The sequence below is a fragment of the Spermophilus citellus genome, assembly GCF_964194105.1.
Source record: "Spermophilus citellus genome assembly, chromosome: 9".
NCBI classification, from domain to species: domain Eukaryota; kingdom Metazoa; phylum Chordata; class Mammalia; order Rodentia; family Sciuridae; genus Spermophilus; species Spermophilus citellus.
In genome coordinates this window covers 24159801-24179312 of record NC_138191.1, presented here as the reverse complement: position 1 = coordinate 24179312, position 19512 = coordinate 24159801, and the positions used below count along the sequence as shown (strand labels likewise).

Here is a 19512-nt window from a genome sequence, read left to right as displayed (position 1 = left end):
ATTGTTTCTTTTGCTGAGAAAAAGCTTTTTAGTTTGAATCCATTCCATTTATTGATTCTTGGTTTTAATTCTTACACTATAAGAGTCTTACTAAGGAAGCTGGGGCATAATCCCACATGATGGAGATTAGAGCCTACTTTTTCTTCTATTAGACGAAAAGTCTCTGATTTAATTCCTAGGTCCTTGTTCCACTTTGAGTTGAGTTTTGTGCATGGTGAGACATAGGGGTTTAATTTCATTTTGTTGCATATAGATTCCCAGTTTTCCCAGCACCATTTGTTGAAGAGGCCATCTTTTCTCCAGTGCACGTGTTTGGCACCTTTGTCTAATATAAGATAATTGTACTTTTGTGGGTTAGTCTCTGTGTCCTCTATTCTGTACCATTGGTCTACCAGTCTATTTGGGTGCCAATACCATGCTGTTTTTTGTTACTATTGCTTTGTAGTATAGTTTAAAGTCTGGTATAGTGATGCCACCTGCTTCACTCTTCTTGCTAAGGATTGCTTTATCGATTCTGGGTCTCTTATTTTTCCAGATGAATTTCATAATTGCTTTTTCTATTTCTATGAGGAATGCATTGGGATTTTTTTATCAGAATTGCATTAAATCTGTATAGAGGTTTTGGTAGTATGGTCATTTTGATAATATTAATTCTGCCTATGTAAGAGCAAGGTAGATCTTTCCATCTTCTAAGGTCTTCTTTGATTTCTTTCTTTAGGGTTCTGTAGTTTTCATTGTATAGATCTTTAATATCTTTTCTTAAAATTGATTCCGAAGTGGGGTTTTTTTGAGGCTATTGTAAATAGGGTAGTTTTCCTCATTTACCTCTCAGAGAATTTGCACTGATATACAGAAATGCCTTTAATTTATGGGTGTTGATTTTATATCCTGCTACTTTGCTGAATTTATTTACTAGTTCTAGAAGTTTTCTGGTGGGGTTTTTTGGGTCTTCTAGGTATAGAATCATATCATCAGCAAATAGTGCCAATTTGAGTTCTTCTTTTCCTAAGTGTATCCCTTTAATTTCTTTCATCTGTCTAATTAGTCTGGCTAGAGTTTCAAGAACTAGTTTAAGTAGAAGTGGTGAAAAGGGGCATCCCTCTCTTGTTCCAGTTTTTAGAGGGAATGCCTTCAATTTTTCTCCATTTAGAATGATGTTGGCCTGGGGCTTAGTGTAGATAGCCTTTACAATGTTGATATATGCAACTCTGCAACTGTTCTGGTCAAGTCTTTTGGTCACAGCAGTGAAAAGGCTAACTAAAACATATTGACATGGTCATATGATTCTTGTCTTTAATTTATGTGCTGAATTACATTTATTGATTTGTGTATGTTGAACCATACTTGCATCCCTGGAATTAGACCCACTTGATCATGGTGTATATATTGATATATTTTTCAATGTGGTTTGCTAATATTTTACTAAAGATTTTTACATCTATTTTCATCAGGGATATTTGTCTATAATTTTTTTTATTTGATGTGTCTTTATATAATTGGGGAGTCAATCTATGACTTTTGCTATTGGGTTATTGTGGCTTCATAGAATATATTTGAGAATATTCCTTTATTTTGATTTCATGGAATTTTTGAGGAAGCCTGATGTTTTTTTCTTTAAAAGTATGATACAACTCACATAAAAATTCATCCTGTCCTGGGCTTTCTTTTTTTGAAAGAATTAATTGCTGTTTCAATTTCATTGCTTGATATCAGTATGTTTAGGTTTTCTATATCTTCCTGGTCTAATTTGACAAATCATCTGTGTGTAGAAATTTGTCAATGTCTTCTAGATTTTCCAGTTTATTGGAATATAAATTTTCAAAATAAATTCTAATGACCTCTGAATTTCAAAAATGTCTAATGTTATTTATTTTTGTCTTCTATCTCTTCCTTTTGGTTAGTTTGGCTAATGGTTTATCAATATTGTTATCTTTTGAAAGAACCAAATCTTTGTTTCATTGATTTTTACATTTTTAATTCTCTATTTCATTAACGTTTGCTCTGATCTTGATTATTTCCTGTCTTCTATTGATTATGTATTATTTTCTTCATTCTTTTCTAAGGACTTGGGCTCTGACATTATTTATTTGAGATTGTTCTGCATTTTTAAAATATAGGCACTCAATGCTATAAACTTTCCTCTTAAAACTGCTTTCATACTGTCCCAGAGATTTTAATACTATTCTTTTTTTGTTTCTAAGAATTTCTTGATTTCTTCTCTTATTTTTTTCTAAGATCAATTTCTGTTTTTTTAAAAAAAATTGTTTAATCTCCATGTGCTTATATGGCTTCTATTATTTTTCTTGGTGTTGATTTCTAGTTTCATTGCATTACGATCTGATAGGATTCACAGGGTTGTTGGGTTTTTTTTGTTGTTTTGTTTTGTTTTTTGTTTTTGTTTTTGGTTAAGACTTACATCATTATGACGTAGAACGAAGTCTAACTTGGAAAATGTTCGTGAGCTTGAAAAGAAAGTAAATTTAGCTGTTTTGGGGTGAAATATTCTGTCAATGTCTATTTAGTCCATTTGATTTGTAGTATTATTTATTGATTTTATATATAGATGATCTGCCTATTGGTTAAAGGAGTGAGGTGAAATCACCCAGTATTATTGTATTGGGCTCTTTCTGGGATTTAATGTTATGAAGTTATATTAATGTAATTAGTTTCACTGATATTTAAGGCATAAATATTTACTATTATTATATCTTGTTGGATTTTTCCTTTTACCCATATGTAGTGACCTTCTTTGTTTCTTCTGATTAATCTTTGCTTGAAATTTACTTTGTTAGATATGATAATAGCTATTCCTGCTTGATGTTGGACTCTGTTTGCATGGAATATTTTCCTCATTCTTTTACTTTCAATCTATGGGTGTCTTTATGAGATAATTCCCTTGCAAACAACATAGAGTTGTATCTTGTTTTCTAAGAAATTCTGTCAATCTATAACTTTTAATTGGGGAGTTAAGACAATTTACATCAGTGTTATGGAGAGAGATTTGTTATTTCCTGACATTTCGGTTTGTTATATTTAATTGTCTTTGTATTTCATTTAAATTGTTGCTCTTCTATTAAACATCATTTATTAGAGATCTTTGGGGGTTTGTTTTTGAGTTCTCTATATAGTACATCTTTAAGTATTTTTTATTGGTTCTTATGTTATACATGACAGTAGAATCCATTTTGATAAAATTATACCAACAAGAAATATGTTATTCTAATTAGGAACACATTCTTGTGGGTATACACAATGGTGGGATTCACTTAGGTATTTTCATATATGTACATTGGAAAATTATGTTAGATTAATTCTACTGTCTTTCCTCTTCCTATTCCCTCTCCCTTCCCTTCATTCCCCTTTGTCTAATCTACTGAAATTCAGTAGGTTTAAGCCTCCTTTTAGTGCTGGCTTAGTGGACATGAACTGTTTTAGTTTATCCTTAACATGGAAATTTTTTATTCATCCATAAATTCTGAAATACAGCTTTGCTAAATACAGCACCCCTGGATGGCAATAATTTTATTTTAGTGTTTGCAATATCTCTTTACAAGCCCTCCTTGATTTTAGGTTCTTAATTAAGAAGACAGAAGTGAGCCTTATTGGTCCACCTGTAAATGTGACCTGACATTTTTCTCTTGAAGCTTTAGATATTCTCTCCTTATTTTGATTTTGATCTGTCTTGGAGAGGTTCTTTTTTGATATGGCCTATTTGAGGTTTTACATATTTCTGTATGAGGGTGTCTATCTCATGTCTAAGATCGGGACAATTTTCTATTATTTCATGGAAGAGATTCTTTGTGTGTGTGTGTGGGGGGGGTATGCATGCAATGCCAGGGACTGAACCCAGTGGTGTTTAACCACTGAGCCACAACCTCAGCCCTTTTTTATATTTTATTTAGACATGGGGTCTCACTAAGTTGCTTGGCCTTGCAAAGTTGATGAGGCTGGCTTTGAACTTGCAATCCTCCTGTCCCAGCCTTCTGAGCTGCTGAGATTATAGGCATGCACCACCATGCCCAGTTATGGAAGAGGTTCTTAATGCCTTTAGTCCCTGTCTTCGTGTTCTTTCTAGCACAATGACTCTCAGATTTGGTCCGTTGATATTGTCACACAGTTTTTGTATATTCTGATCATGGCCCTTTTTTCCCCTTTAAATTCTGATTATTTAAGTTCATATATTCTGTCTTCAAGGCCGGAGGTTCTGTCTTTAAGGCCTGATATTCTATTTTCTATGCAATCTGATGAGTTAATGATATATTCAAGTGAACTTTTTATTTGATTCATTGTGTCTTTCATTTCCAGGAGTTCTGATTGGTTTCTTATCAATATTTCTATTTCTTTATTGAAATGGTCTTTCACCTCCTGTATTTGATTTCTTAATTTATTCTTTGATCTTCTTAGTTCATTGAACATTTTAGTAATCATATTTTCATAATCTTTCTCTATAATTTCATCCACATTTTTGTCAGTGGGATATGTTACTAGGGGATTGTAAATTTGGGGGGGATTTGTTTAACCATTTCCTCATGTTTTCAGAGATTTTTGACTTTCTCATAAGTTGGTATGAATTCTTTTTCCTCTTTTATGCATAAGAGCTTTTGTATGTAACCTTTGGTATATAATTATCTTTTCTGTTTTTTTAAATTTTTTTGCCATATTATTAGATATTCTGGATGGGACCTGCGGTCCCCCTCTGATTGTTTCTTCTTGGAGCCTGGTTGTTGGTTTGGGGTTTTTCTCTCCCCTTTTCTATGTGCTGAAGTACTGTTGAGCTTCAAGTGAGGTTAGTTCATGTGTGGAGTGAGGGTCACTGTTACTTGGCTGGGTTTTGATGTTGTTCACCAGCAAGATCTCTACTCTGTGAGACTGAAGGCTCCTAATCACTTCACTCTTAAGAGAAAGAGGAGCAAGTTATAGAAATAATGTCAGCAACTTATGTACAATCTTAAATATATGGTGTCAACTTTGACATCTATAACACTAATTATCATTTATAGAGGAACAATGGAATTGGCTTTTAACATCAGTACCAAGACTAAACAATGATGAACTAGATCAGACATTAAACAGTAGGTGTCTACTACATTGTCCACTATATTAATAATCTCAACAACATGCATGAGAAAGGATTTACATAATTCTATCAGATAGTGAAATTTCTTTTCTTTTTTTAATTTTTTCTTTTAGGTACCAGAGATTGAACCCAGAGGTGCTCAACCACTGCCACATCCCTCCCGTTTTAAATATTTGATGTAGAGAAAAGTTATTGCTAAATTGCTTAGGGCCTGGCTAAGTTTCTGAGTCTGGCTTTGAATTCAAGATCCTCCTGCCTCAACCTCTTAAGCTGCTGAGATTCCATAGAATAACAGTTTTTAAGTCAAAATAGAGTAATAGAGTAGAAAAGCAAGAGAAAATTGAAATATTTAAAAAGTGAACAGATAAGAAGCAGGAAAGAGGTAACAGGAGTCAACTCTAAAGAGGAGTCAAAATAACTAAAAGTAATAAGAGGAAACATAACAGGAAGATTTGGCTGTTAGTGGGGGTAGAGAGTACACCAGGGGTAATAAGAGGAACAAAAACCAAGGAAAAAACAAATATAAGATCAAAATTAATCAAATCTATGTACAATTTTATCCAACCAAAGTCAAACCAAGGCTAAATAATAAATGGATGCAGAAGAAATTAAAATGAATATATATATATATATATATAAACCTATCACTACAACAAGAACACATACACTGGGGAAAAAAAGTAAAATAATAATTAACATAAGCCTCCGCCCACACTCGCCAGAGCCTGTTCACGTCTACTGACTAGAGTCCGCGAACTCTCCGACGAGCCCCTCTGGACTGCCAGGACCCCAGCTTTCTATCCTCTAAAACCACTAAGAATAAAGTCCCTGCATCAGTTTTTACTAGAGCTAATCACCTGTCATGCTTGGAACAGGGATCCTCCCCAGATTGCCCTTAGCCCCAGTAATCATGAAGTGCACATCTGTAAGATGGACAGTAGCTAGTGGGTGAAAGCTCACGAACTCAAGGAGCACCACAGACACATCACAGGTATTGACTGGGCTCCCAAGAGTGACCACGTAGTCACTTGCGGGGCAGACTGCAATGCCTATGTCTGGAGTCAGAAAGATGGCATCTGGAAGGCGACCCTGGTGATCCTGGGGATCAATGCGCAGCCACTTTTGTGAAATGGTCCCCTCTAGAAAACAAATTTGCTGTGGGAAGTAGAGCACGACTCATTTCTGTTTGCTACTTCGAGTCTGAAAATGACTGGTGGGTAAGCAAGCACATTAAAAAGCCGATCCGCTCCACAGTCTCTGCTTGGATTGGCATCCCAACAACGTATTGCTGGCAGCAGGATTGGGCGACTTCAGATGCAGAGTATTTTCTGCCTACATTGAAGAAGTGGATGAAAAGCCAGCCAGTACGCCCTGGGGCAGCAAGATGCCTTTTGATCAGCTGCTGTCAGAGTTTGGGTGGCAGTGACGCTGAAGGCTGGGAGCTTCTCTGCCAGTGGGAGCCGCCTGGCCTGGGTTAGCCACGACTGCACTGTGTCAATTGCTGTGTCAAATGCCTCAAAAACTGTCCAGGTCTCAACTCTGAAAACGGAGTTCCTGTCACTCCTAAGTGTATCATTTGTCTCGGAGAATGGCGTTGTGGCTGCTGGACATGACTGCCGCCCGATGCTCTTTAACTCGGATGACGTGGCTGCTTGACCATTGTCTCCAAGCTAGACATTCCAAAACAGAGCATCCAGCGCGACATGTCTGCCATGGACCGCTTTTGCAACATGGACAAGAGGGCCACGACTGAGGACCGCAATAAAGCCTTGGAAACGCTGCACCAGAGTAGCATCACTCAAGTGTCTGTTTATGAGGTGGACAAACAAGATTGTCGCAAATTTTGCACTATTGGCATCGATGGAGCCATGACAACTTGGGATTTCAAGACCTCAGAGTCTTCAATCCAGGGCCTCCAAATAATGTGAAGCTGTGTGAGCCTCCACCGTCCAGCAGGAGAAACCTGACTGACTGCCTCTCTGCCCCTGGCATGATGGTGAGGAAAGCCGGCCCCTAGTATACACTGTAAACACATATCACGCAAATATCCTGTGTTTTAGTTTAAATATAATTGGTGAAAGTGTTGGTTTTTTAAAGGCAACAGTGGTTTTTGGTTTGGGGTTTTTTTGGTTTTGCTATTTCATTTCATTCTTGACCAAAGCTTCTGTTCAAGTAGTTGATTGTGGCAAATTGTCACATTAACTTAAAGGAAAGGGTGAAGGAGGTATGTAAATTGTCTGCTAGAAAATTAAATTAAAACCCCAAATGTAAAATAATAATAATAATAATAATAATAATAATAATGGAAAGAGGAGAATAAGAAACATCCTTAATGAGAAATACAGGGCTTGTTTGTGCTGAGATTATCAAAATTGTTGACAAGGATGATGCTCATTGCTTATGCTGTTATTCCTGTTTATTTATAATATATAAATATTTATATATTTATTTATCCATAAGACTCTCTTAGGTTAAGGGCTGGGTTCTTAAGTCACACTTCTTTGTGTCTTTCACCAAACTTCCAGCTATTCTTTCTAGGGGTCAAATCTGTTTGTAGTAGCTCTCAGCTTCCCATCTCACATGACAGGATGGGATAAACTGGGGAATGCTGACATATGATGTACTTCCATCATGAGGCTGGTGCAGAGTTCTAAATTGCAAGTTCCAGTATGTGGAGTTTAGTCTTGCCTGACTTTTGGAACTCTGTTGGTGGGTATTTGAGATTTGATCCACACCCTTGCTGTGGAGATGCCAATCCCTGATGGATGTCTGGGTCTCAGGAGTCTCCCCCAAATTCCGCTTTCAGGGTGAGGAGTCTAAACCTCCACTAGTCTCACTTATTCATCACAATGAATGTGAATTACCCAGGATCAGATCTGGAATGTGGATGCATCTCTGTGGCTGGTAATTGGCATCTTTCCAGTTGTTTGTATTGAATGCCAGCAACAAGGGGAGCTTTTGCTCTTTGGTATCTTGACCTTGGATCACTAGAGGTTCAATTCTCTCCATGTCTGTTTCAATCACGCTGGCCCAGACACCATCTGGAACTTGCAATAGGTTTCTGGGTCAGGCTGGAAGTATACTTTATCAGTTCCCAATCTCTTTTCACTGCCATGTAGCAGCTTCAAAATTGTTCCCACAATCATGGCATCTCTGGTTCTCACTAGTCTCTCTGTCCATGGGCTGAGTGATTTTGGTTTCTTTTCCCTCAACAATTTCCCCAACAGTCTCTGAGTCAGTTAAGGTCAGCCTAGGCCAGCCTCCTTCTCTTTTACACCATTTCCCTCAAACCAATTTTATTCACTGCCCTTTCATCTCTGTGGTCCCCCTCCCCTCTGCAGTGGGCTGGTGGCACTGACACTGCTCACCAGCCATTCTGGTGCATCTCTAATGTATTGTTTATTTTATATTCAAAGTTTTGGGGTTTTTTTTTTAGTTTCTGTGTCTCTGTGATTATTTTATCGTCCACAATTGAATTTCAGTGAATTCCCTTAGTCACCCATTTTGCTAAGGTGCAGTCTTCCTGCTGTTTAAATTCTGTGCTGAAGATCTGCTGTGCTAGGCACCCTTCCTCTAATTTGTGACTCCCTGCAGCTTCAATAATTTTATTTAGCAGATTTGTTTTTCTTTTACTGTAAGGAAGGTCTAGTGATAACAAATTTCCCCAAATTTTGTTTACCTAATAAACTTTTTCATCTTACCCTCATTTTTCAATGACAGGGTAGCTAGGTATAGAATATTTGACTGGCATTTTTTTTTAATTTTTGAAATCTATCTTCTCTCTCCATTCTTGCCTACTAGGTTCTACTGAAAAGTCTGATAGTTTTGTGAGAGTTTTATTGTAGGTAACAAATAGCTTTTTCTTCACTACTTTAAAGATTCTTTGTTTTTACATTTGACAGGCTGATTATAAGGTGTCTTAATACTCCTGGATCTGGATTTGTTTTCTTCCCATCTGGTTTGTATCCCATAAGCCAATTATGGTTTATTTATTCTTTTTCAGTCTTTCTTTTTGCTCTCAGATCACATGATTAATAATGATCTCTCTTCAAGTTTGCCAATCCTTTATTTTGCTTTGCCTAGTCTATTTTTGGATTTCTTCTACTAAAATTTTGAGTTCAGTTGTTGTATTCTTCAGCCCAATAATTTCTTTTTGAAACTTTTTAATTTTTTTTGTTAAAAATCTGTTTGTTCATGCATTGTTTTTCTGCTCTCAGTGAGTCTATTTATGATAATTATTTGAAATTCCCTGTCAGATAAATCACATACATCCATGTTATTAGGGTAAACTTCTGGTAATTTATCTTTTATTCCTATGGAATATATTTTCCTGTTTCTTCACTTTCCTTGTCTCTGTGTTTGGTCTCTGCACATTTGATAAGAACACTATCTCTGCCAGTCTTGTTAAAGTGGCCTGATGTAAGATATTCCTCACCATCATCCTGATCATAGATACTAAATGCCTGTGCACTCTTTGTGATTGTCCAACCCACTACCTTTGTTCTTAATGCTTCTCAAGATTAGGATATGCTGAGTTGCATTGTTGCCTGAGACATATGATAGCTGTAAGAGTTGGGATGTTATACAGATGTTCCAATTCCTTATTTCCTTGTGGAGATGTTGAGGATTGGGAGTTTATCTCCCACTGGTTTTCCTTAAGGCCAGGAGATTATCTGTGTAAATATCAGATATGTGTAGATATCTTTCTCAGACTTTTCACTCTGAACCTTGGTATATCGCTCCTTGGTATATAGCCCATTCATTCTCTATGATGGAGTAGACTCAGAAATGCAGAGCCCCATCAAATCACAAGAGCTAGGTGATTTAGGATCCAGTGCCTCGAGAAGGGGCTGTGAAAGTTGAGGAGCTTGATTCATGCAGAAACTACTTCAAGATATAGTCTGTAGATTTGGATTTCTTGCCAAAGAAAGTCAGGGAGGAAAGCACAAGGAGTTCTCACTCTCTTCCGGCTTGCTGAAGTCACAGAAACTTCCATGTAATTTCTTCAAGCCTGGATTTATCACTGGAGCAATATGCAGAGGAAATTGTGAGGTAAGCCCACTTGCCTTTTCTGATGCAGATGTCCAAAAAAGTCCTTCCGGGGAATATTCAGACTGGGGTTTATTGGTGGAACAAGCAGGAAGAAGGCATATGGAATACTGGAGTTGACAGGACTATCACTCCCATTTAGGCTCACTAAATTCTGTCCTTTCAGTTCCTCCCTAAAAGGAGGCTGGAAAAGAGAGACTCTGGAGACTGTAGACCTGGATTCATCATTAGAATAACCCAGGAAAGGTGACCTGGGGAGTGCCATTCCTCCAACTTAAGCTCAAAGAGATTTTGTTTTTATAAAGAGAAAAGGTTTATTTTGATTACATGGAGAGCTTTATTCTTTATTTACTTACGTAGGCTTCCAGATGCAGACTTGTTGGGGAACAGAATCATGAGAAACATCTGAAAATGTGTGTAACCAAACCCTGTCCAAGGAAATCTGAAGGCTAGATTGGTCTAGGAGGCTGCAGTTGTGAAAGTACACTCATGGTTTAAATCCTCCCCCACTTTGCTCTTCAGGAAAATCCGCTGGTGTCAAGTCCCTGCACTCCTCATGGAAAGTGAATTAAAAGCCAAGCCCTCTGGCAGGAACCACTGGGGTATTATATTTGTGGTAAAATTCCTCCTCCTTTACAAGGAGGGTAGAGTTGAGGATCTCTCGTCCTTATTGCATGGCACTCTGTTTAGAATGGAATATGAGCATTAGAGTATCTCCACTTTTACTACGCTCATTTTGAGGTAAAAAATTTTCTCAGTCATCTATTGCATATGCATCTTTAAATTAGATTTTATCTTTCTCTGGACAGAACTGATCCATCATAGATGTTTACTCAATGTGTGTGTAGGAGTAGAGATGGTCCGCCATTTTGCTAATGTCACAATACAATATTCATATAAATACTACTCTAAATATTGCCCAATATTATCTCTGAAATAACTTACTTTTAGATTGCACCCATCTAAAAATGTGCAAATTACTTTGTTCTAGAATCACTTATAATTCCTATTCTTGCATGATTATCTATTAAATAGTTTGTTACAATGTGAGGGTATTAACATTCTATGAACTGACAATTATAAGTTTTTGGAGGTGGAGACTTTCAGATGTCTCCATGATTCCAATTTGAAATAAGAATATTCCAAAAGTTAAATTTTTAAACTTTTATTAAAAAGAACTTTCAATATAGAATCATTGAGTCTATCTACAATATCATTTTCAACGTGTTTAGCTCCTTCCTATGTAAGTTTTCACTTAGGAACATTTGGCTTCAAGTCTGAAGGATTTCTTTTAGTATTTATGGTAGTGCATGTCTAGATGAAAAACAAGTATTTGAGATCTGGGTTAAAAATCCAGCTGTTTCACTTATAATGTCTGGTGCTAGAAAAATTAATCTAAGTCTTCAATTTTTCTTTTGTAAATTATGTAGAGTTACAGCTGTATCACAGTGATAATTCAAAATACAACATGTGGATATATATTCATCCATTTTATGTTGCTGTAACATACCATTAGCAATTTAATAGCTACTATTAGAGTAATTCGCAATGAATGGAAATTTATTGGTTCATGGTTTTGGAGGATGGTTAGTCCAAGATTAAGGGGGCTAGCATTTGTTGAGGGCCTTCTTGATGCATCACATCATGGCAGAAATGCAAAGAGAGTAAAGGCAAATTTGCCCCTTGATAACAAACCCCTCCCAATATAATGGCATTAATTCATTCATGATGGCAAAGACCTTGTGCCTTAGTCACTTCTTAAAGGTTAAGACACTTGATTCTATTAAACTGGGAATTAAATTTCAATATGAGTTTGGAAGGGATCAAACATTCAAACAACAACACCAGGAGATTCCACTACTAAATGGCACAGAGTACCTGGTGGCAGACTAGATCTCCTTCAGATAAAAAATAATAGAAATGTCATAAAATATAAAGTGAAGTGTTTGAAGAAAATCAAAGGTAACTCAAGCAATAACTAGAAGGGCTAATATTTTCAGAGAAAACAACCTTAGAGATAATATGACTTCTGTAAATTCTTTCATTGTGGTAAAAGTCATAACATGAGATCTTCCTCTTAACAAAATTGTGTGTAAAATACTGTATTGTTAACTATAAACACAACGTTGTACACAGATCTCCAGAACTTAAATCATCTCTTATAACTGAAATTTTTACCCATTGAATAAAATTCTATTTTCCTCTCCTCCGTTTTTGAGAAGTGTAACTTTGCTCTCTGCTTCTATATGTCTGATTAAGTTAGATACATCAAATAAATGAAGTTATACAGTATTTACTCTTCCAAGGGCTTATTTTACTTGGCATAATGTTCTCAAGGTTCATTCATGTGTCATATGACAGAATTTCTGTCTTTAAGACTGAATAATAAATAGTATATGGTATGTATAAACCACATTTTCTTTATCCATTTATCCACTAGTGGATCTTAAGTTTATTTGCGCATCTAGGCTATTATGAATAATGCTGCATTAAACATGGGAGTTCAAATATCTCTCCAAGATCCTTATTTCTTTTTGATAAATTCCCAGAAGTAGGATTACTAAATTATATGGTGTTTTCATTTTTAACTTTTTGAGGAAAATACAAACTATTTCCCATAGTAGCTGCAAAACTTTATGTTCTCATTGAAAATGCTTAAGGGGTCCCAATTCTCTACATCCTCACCAATAGTTACCTTTTCCTGTTTTTAAAATAATAGCTATCCTAATAGGTACAAGTGATATCCCTTGTAGTTTTACTGCTGGCCCTTCCTTAATGATGGGGCATCATTTTATATATGTTTTCTTTGGATAAATGTCTATTCAAGTGTTTTGCCCAACTTTAAAATCAGATTTTCTGTGTTTTTTATTTGCTTTTGCTATTGAGTTGAAGATATACATATATATATAAGTTTGAGTGTTGTTTCCCAAAGATCTGTAAATAAAGGCTTTGTCCTTAGGGTGGTGATGTTGGAAGGATGTTGAAATGATATTGGAAGGTTCTAATTTTGCTTCATCCTATGAGTGTTTGATATGACGTGATTTTGTTTTCATTTGTGTCAAGATATTTTTAAATTCCCTGTTGATCTCCTTTTTGACCCATTAATTGTTAAACGAGTGTCTTTTAAAATTTCTACACAATTAATATCACACATTATCTTCTGCTACTGGTTTCTAGTTTCAGACCAATGTGGTCAGAAATATGCTTGATAGGCTCTCTTGTGTTCTCAAATTTGTCACAACTTGATTTGGGTCATATCATCTATCCTAAAGAACATTCCATGTGTGATTGTAAAGAATGTATTTTCTGCTGTTGTTGGAAGGAATATCCTCCGTACATCTGTTGAGTCCCTTTGTTCTAGAGTGGTATTCAAGTCTGTTTTCTTATTTTCTATTTTACTCATTTAAAAAAGTAGGCTATGAATCTCCTATATTATTATATTTCTGTTTCTTCCCTCAAGCTCATCAGTGCTTATATTCGTACTCAGATATTCCAATATTGGGCACATATACATTTATAATTTTTATTTCTTCTGGGTGAATTGGTGATTTTATTATTGTAGTACCCTTATTTGCCTCTTGGGAGTTTTACATTAAAGTCTTTTGTATTTGATAGCATATAGCCATTCTTGACTTCTTTTGTTCAAAATTTGCAAGGAATATTTTTCCACCCTATCACTTATAACTGATATAGGGCGGGGGAAACAAACTACAATATGCCTTTTTACAGACAACATATAGTTGGAGCTTAATTTTATTGTTATTGTTGTTCTGGAATAGGCCACTAGACAAGGGAAGATTTTTAAAAAACAAATAATTGAGTGATTTTTATGTCTTTCATTTGGTAATTTAACCCATTTATACTTAAAGTACTAATAGAGAATTTACTGTTGTTATTTTGTTGGTTTCTGTTTGTCTTGTAGTTTGTTGTCCCTATTTTCTTTATCTTACTTTGTCTTTCATTTGTGTACTTTGTATCTCCAGTAATATCTTTGTGGTTAAACACATTTTAATATTTATTTTAATGATTGTTTAAAGTTTGTCTTGTGTGCCTTTCACTAGAAATGATTAATTCACATTTAATCAGTTAAAGTATCATGCTATTTTGTGTTTGTCATTATATTTACATTCAGAAATAAGCTTTATAGTTTTGTATGATTTTGTATTTCTATTCAATATCTACTTGTTTCAATTTGGAGAACTTCCTTTAGCATTTCTTATAAGATACATATAGTGGTGATGAACTTCTAGCTTTGGTCTGGGACATTTTTTTCTCTCTACTTCATTTTTGAAGGATAGTTTTCCAGGTATAGTATTCTTGGTTGGCAGGGTTTGTGCCTGCCTCTCTCCAACCCCCCCCCCCATTCCCTTTCTTTTTCTTTCAGCTCTTTAAATATGTCATTCTACTTACATCTGGCCTGAAATGTTTTTGCTGAGAAATCCACTTATAGAGGCTCCTTTGTTCATGACTACTTGTTTTGTCTTGCTGCTTTTAAAATGCTTATTTATTTGAATAAGTTTATTGTCCCATCTCTGCCATTTTTGAAATTCCTATAATAAGTATACAGAAACACTTGATGGCATTTCTAAGGATACCAGTTCATGTCTTTTTGTCCCTTGCTTGCACACTGCAGTAGATGAATAAAGTCATAAATTTTTTAATATAATTGTATTTGTTCTAATTAGTTTTATATATGACAATAGAATGTTTTTTGACACATCACACATAAATTGAGCATGCCTTCTCCTTCATCTGGTTGTCCTTGATGTATAGTTACACAGGTCCTGTAATCATATATGCACATAGGGTATAATGTCCTATTCATTCTACTATCATTCTTACCCCCATACTCCCTCCTCTCCCTTCACTCTCCTCTGTCAAACTACCTCTATTCTCCCCCACACACTTATTGTGAATTAGCACCTGCATATCAGAGAAAACATTTGGCCTTTGGTTCTTTGGGATTAGCTTATGTAATTTAGCATAATATTCTCCAGTTCCATTCATTTACCAACTAATGTCATAATTTCATTCTTATTTGAGGCTGAGTAATACCATATATATATATATATATATATATATATATATATATATATATATATATATATATAACAGTTTCTTTATCCATTCATCTATTGAAGGGCACCTAGGTTGGTTCCTTAGTTTAGCTACTGTGATTGAGCTGCTATAAACATCAACGTGGCTGTATCACTATAGTATGCTGATTTTAAGTCATTTGGGTATAAACCAAGGAGTGGGATAGCTGGGTCAAATGGTGGTTCCATTCCAAGTTTTCTAAGGAATCTCCATACTGCTTTCCAGAGTAGATGCACTGATTTACAGTCCCATCAGCAATGTATGAGTGTACCTTTTCTCCCACATTCTTGGCATTTATTGTTGCTTGTATTCTTGATGATTGCCATTCTGACTGGAGTGAGATGAAATCTTAGAACAGTTTTGATTTGCATTTCTCTAATTGCTAGAGGTGTTCAGCATTTTTTTCATATATTTATGGATTGATTATATTTCTTCTTCTGTGAAGTGTCTGTTCAGTTCTTTGCCCATTTATTGATTTTTTTTTGGTGTTAAGTTTTTTGAGTTCTTTATATATCCTGGAGATTAATGCTCTATCTGAGGTACATGTGGTAAAGATTTTCTCTCATTATGTAGGCTCTCTCTTCATGTTCTTGATTATTTCCTTTGCTGTGAAGAAGCTTTTTAGTTTGATTTTATCCCATTTATTGATTCTTGATTTTACTTCTTTCACTTTTGGAGTCTTGTTAAGGAAGTCAGTTCCTAAGCTGACATGGTGGAATTTTGGGCCTACTTTTTCTTCTATTAGGCACAGGGTCTATGTTCTTGTGCCTAAGATTAAGAACTGGAACAAGACAAGGATACCCTCTTTAATCAATTTTATTCAACATCATCTTTGAAACTCTAGCCAGAGCAATCAGAAAAAAATTAAAGGGTTACAAATAGGAAAAGAAGAACTTAAATTACCACTCTTTGCTGATGACATGATTCTATATTTAGAAGATCAAAAAATTCCACAGAAACATTATAGAAATAATAAATAATTCAGCAAAGTAGCAGGTATAAAATTAACATCCATATCAAATGCATTCCTATACATCAGTAATGAATTCACTGAAAAAGAAATTAGGAAAGTTATCCCATTCACAATAGCCTCAAAACCACAAAATATTTGGGGAATCAGTTTAACAAAATGTGAAAACAAAACAATGAATACCACAGAACACTAAAGAAAGAAATTGAAGAAGACCTTAGAAGATGGAAGGACTCCCCATACTCTTGGATAGGCAGAATTAACATTGTCAAAATGGCCATACTACACAAAAAAATTTATACAGATTCAATGTAATTCCTATTAAAATCCCAATGGCATTCTTCATAGAAATAGAAAAGGCAATCATGAAATTCATTTGGAAAAATTAGAGACCCAGAATAATCAAAGCAATCTTTCCCAAGAAAAATGAAGCAGGAGGCATCACAATACCAGACCTTAAATTATACTACAGAGCTATAGTGACAAAAACAGCATGTATTGGCACCAAAACAGATATGTAGACCAATGATATACAATAGAAGACACAGAGACAAATGAACATAAATACAGTTATCTCATACTAGATGAAGGTGCCAAAAACTTACATTGGACATAAAATAGCCTCTTTAACAAATGGTGCTGGGAAAACTGGAAATCAATATATAGCAAAATGAAATTATACCCCTATTTCTCACCTTGCACAAAAATCAAGTCATAAATTTTTAATTCAGTCAGGCTCATTGTCCTATTTGTTCACTTCAGTATCTAATTCTTCAACATCAGTCTTTACAAAAACCAACTTGTTTCATTGATTTTCCTCTGCTTCTTATGTAGTCTCTCCTTTATTAATATCTGCCATATCTTTATTTTCTTCCTTTTGTTTTTTGTAGTTTGCTATTTGTGTATGTGCATGTGTGTGTGCGCGCGAGCACTGTGCTAGGGTTGAACCCAGGGAAGGTCTTGCCCAAGCCAGGCAAGCACCATACAATGGAGCTCTATCCCTAGCTCCTCTAGTTTCTTAATGTAAGAGTTCAGGTATTTGACTTTTTTATCTTTCTTTTTTTTTTTTTTTTTTTTTTTTTTTTTAGTATTTACAGATTTTTTTTCCTCTAAGACTTTCCCTAGTTTTATAAAATAAGTTTTGGAGTTTTGTAGAATTTTTGATAGCTACAGAGGTTTGTGTGAAATCTTATAATCTAGAATATGCCCAAAGATACAATAATTTCTTTACCTAAAATATTTTCTGAGGGCTGTGGTAAAAAGGAAGTCTGAAAACTTACAGAGAAATAGCTGTGCTTAGGAACCTTAACATGCTCAGACTTCGGAGAAAATTGCCTACAAAAAATCCAAAAGGACTTTGATATGGTCTGAATATTGTTTTTACCTCCAGGGCTCATGTATTAAAAACTTGATTGTCCCCAATGTGATGGTAGGAAGAAGTGGTGGGACCGTTGAGGTGGGGCCTTAGTGCAAGATAATCGGGTCAATGCAGGAAGTACCTGGAAAAGATTGATGAACTACTCATGGGGCACAAGTTTCTGGAAAACAGATTTTATAATAGAGCAAGATTGACCTTCCTTACTCCATGGCTCCTATCTTTCCATTCAATTGCTCTCACTACCACCATTGTGATATCATCTGCTATGATATAATGCAGCTGGGGAGAGGGGAGTCCACAGAGTTGGTGCCATGCTGTTTTGAACTCCATTCAAAACAGCAAGATGAATAAAATAATCCTTTTATTAACAATCCTCAAATATTTTCTTATAGCCACAGAAAAGGGACTTACACTCAGTTTCATAAACTCTAAAGATAGATGTGATAAGTCTACCTAAAGCTTCAACTTACCTTGAGCATTTCAATCCCTGTTTAAGTTGAAGTAATCAGCTTGTCACTCTGTATAACAAAAATGGAAATTATGAAGATTGACTTCTGGAATGACAGGTGAAGAATGCGGCTAAAAATAAAACTTATGAAAATTACTTTGAAAACAACAATACAAAGATTCTAGGAATAGAAAGTGGAAAAGCATTTACTTGAAAAAAATGTATAAAAATTGATGTTTGATGCAATTACATAAAAGACACTACTCAAAGACTCAGATAGACCCCATTTAATAATACTGGATGACTTCAACACACTTCTCTCATCAATAGATAGGTCATCCAGACTTAAACTCAGTAAAGACTGTTTGACCCTAAAAATCATTACAAGTAAAATGTACTTAATAGACATCTATAGACTATTTCATACAACAGCAGAATACAATTTATTTTTATCAGATCATGGAGCATTCTCCAAAATAGACCATATTTTAGGCCACAAAGCAAATCCTAGCAAATACCAAAATAATTCCTCACATCTTACTGAGTAATAATGGAATAATATTAGAAACACACACACACACTTACAGAAACTAGATAAAGACATAGAGATGGAACAATAAACTTTTGAATGGTGGATGGGTAATATAAGAAATCAGGGGAGAAAACAAAAAATAATTATTAGAATCAAGTGAGAATAGTGTTCCAACAAACCAGAACCTATGTGACAGTATGAAGATGAATCTAGGGAAAATTTGATAGCTATGAATGCCTACATAAGGAATTTATAAAGATCAAAAACAATATAATGATACATCTTAAGGCCCTTGAAAATGAAGAACAAACCAACTCTAAAACAAATGGAAGGAAGAAAATATTTAAGATCAGAGACAAAAACATTAAAATTGAGAATAAAAAAATCACAAAGAATCAAGAAAATAAAAAGTTGGTTCTTTGAAAAGATAAATGATATTGAAAAACCCTTAACTAACCAAAAGAAAAAGCTAAGGCCCATGTTAATAAAATTAGAGATGAAAATGGAGAAATCACCACAAATATCAGAAAATCATGGGATCTTTAGAGACTATTTTGAAAACTTAAACTCCAGTAAATTGAAAATCCTAGAAGAAATGGATACATTTCTAGACACATTTGATCTGATAAAATTAAATCAAGAGGACACAGAAAACCTATACAGACCAGTAACTAGCAATGAAATAGAAACAGTAATAAAAAAGCCTTCCAGACATGAATGGTTTGAATATACTTTATATACAACCAGAGATATGAAAAATTGTGCTCTGTATGTGTAATATGAATTGAAATGCATTTTGCTGTCATATATAACAAATTAGAAGAAAATAAATAGATAAATAAATAAATAGCCTTCCAATTAAGGAAAGCCCAGAATCAGAAGCATTCTCAGCTGAATTCTACTGAGCCTTTTTTTTTTGAACCCAGTGCCTTGTACATGTGAGTCAAGTACTCTACCAACT

At 35.0% G+C, this 19512-nt stretch overlaps 1 pseudogene across 1 annotated transcript; it reads left to right on the top strand.

The window, feature by feature from the left end:
* The first annotated feature begins 5939 nt into the window (after nt 1-5939).
* LOC308655126 (actin-related protein 2/3 complex subunit 1A-like) lies at nt 5940-7005 on the top strand (annotated as a pseudogene). Its single transcript has one exon. The product of its transcript is annotated as an actin-related protein 2/3 complex subunit 1A-like (transcript).
* Nucleotides 7006-19512: the final 12507 nt, after the last annotated feature.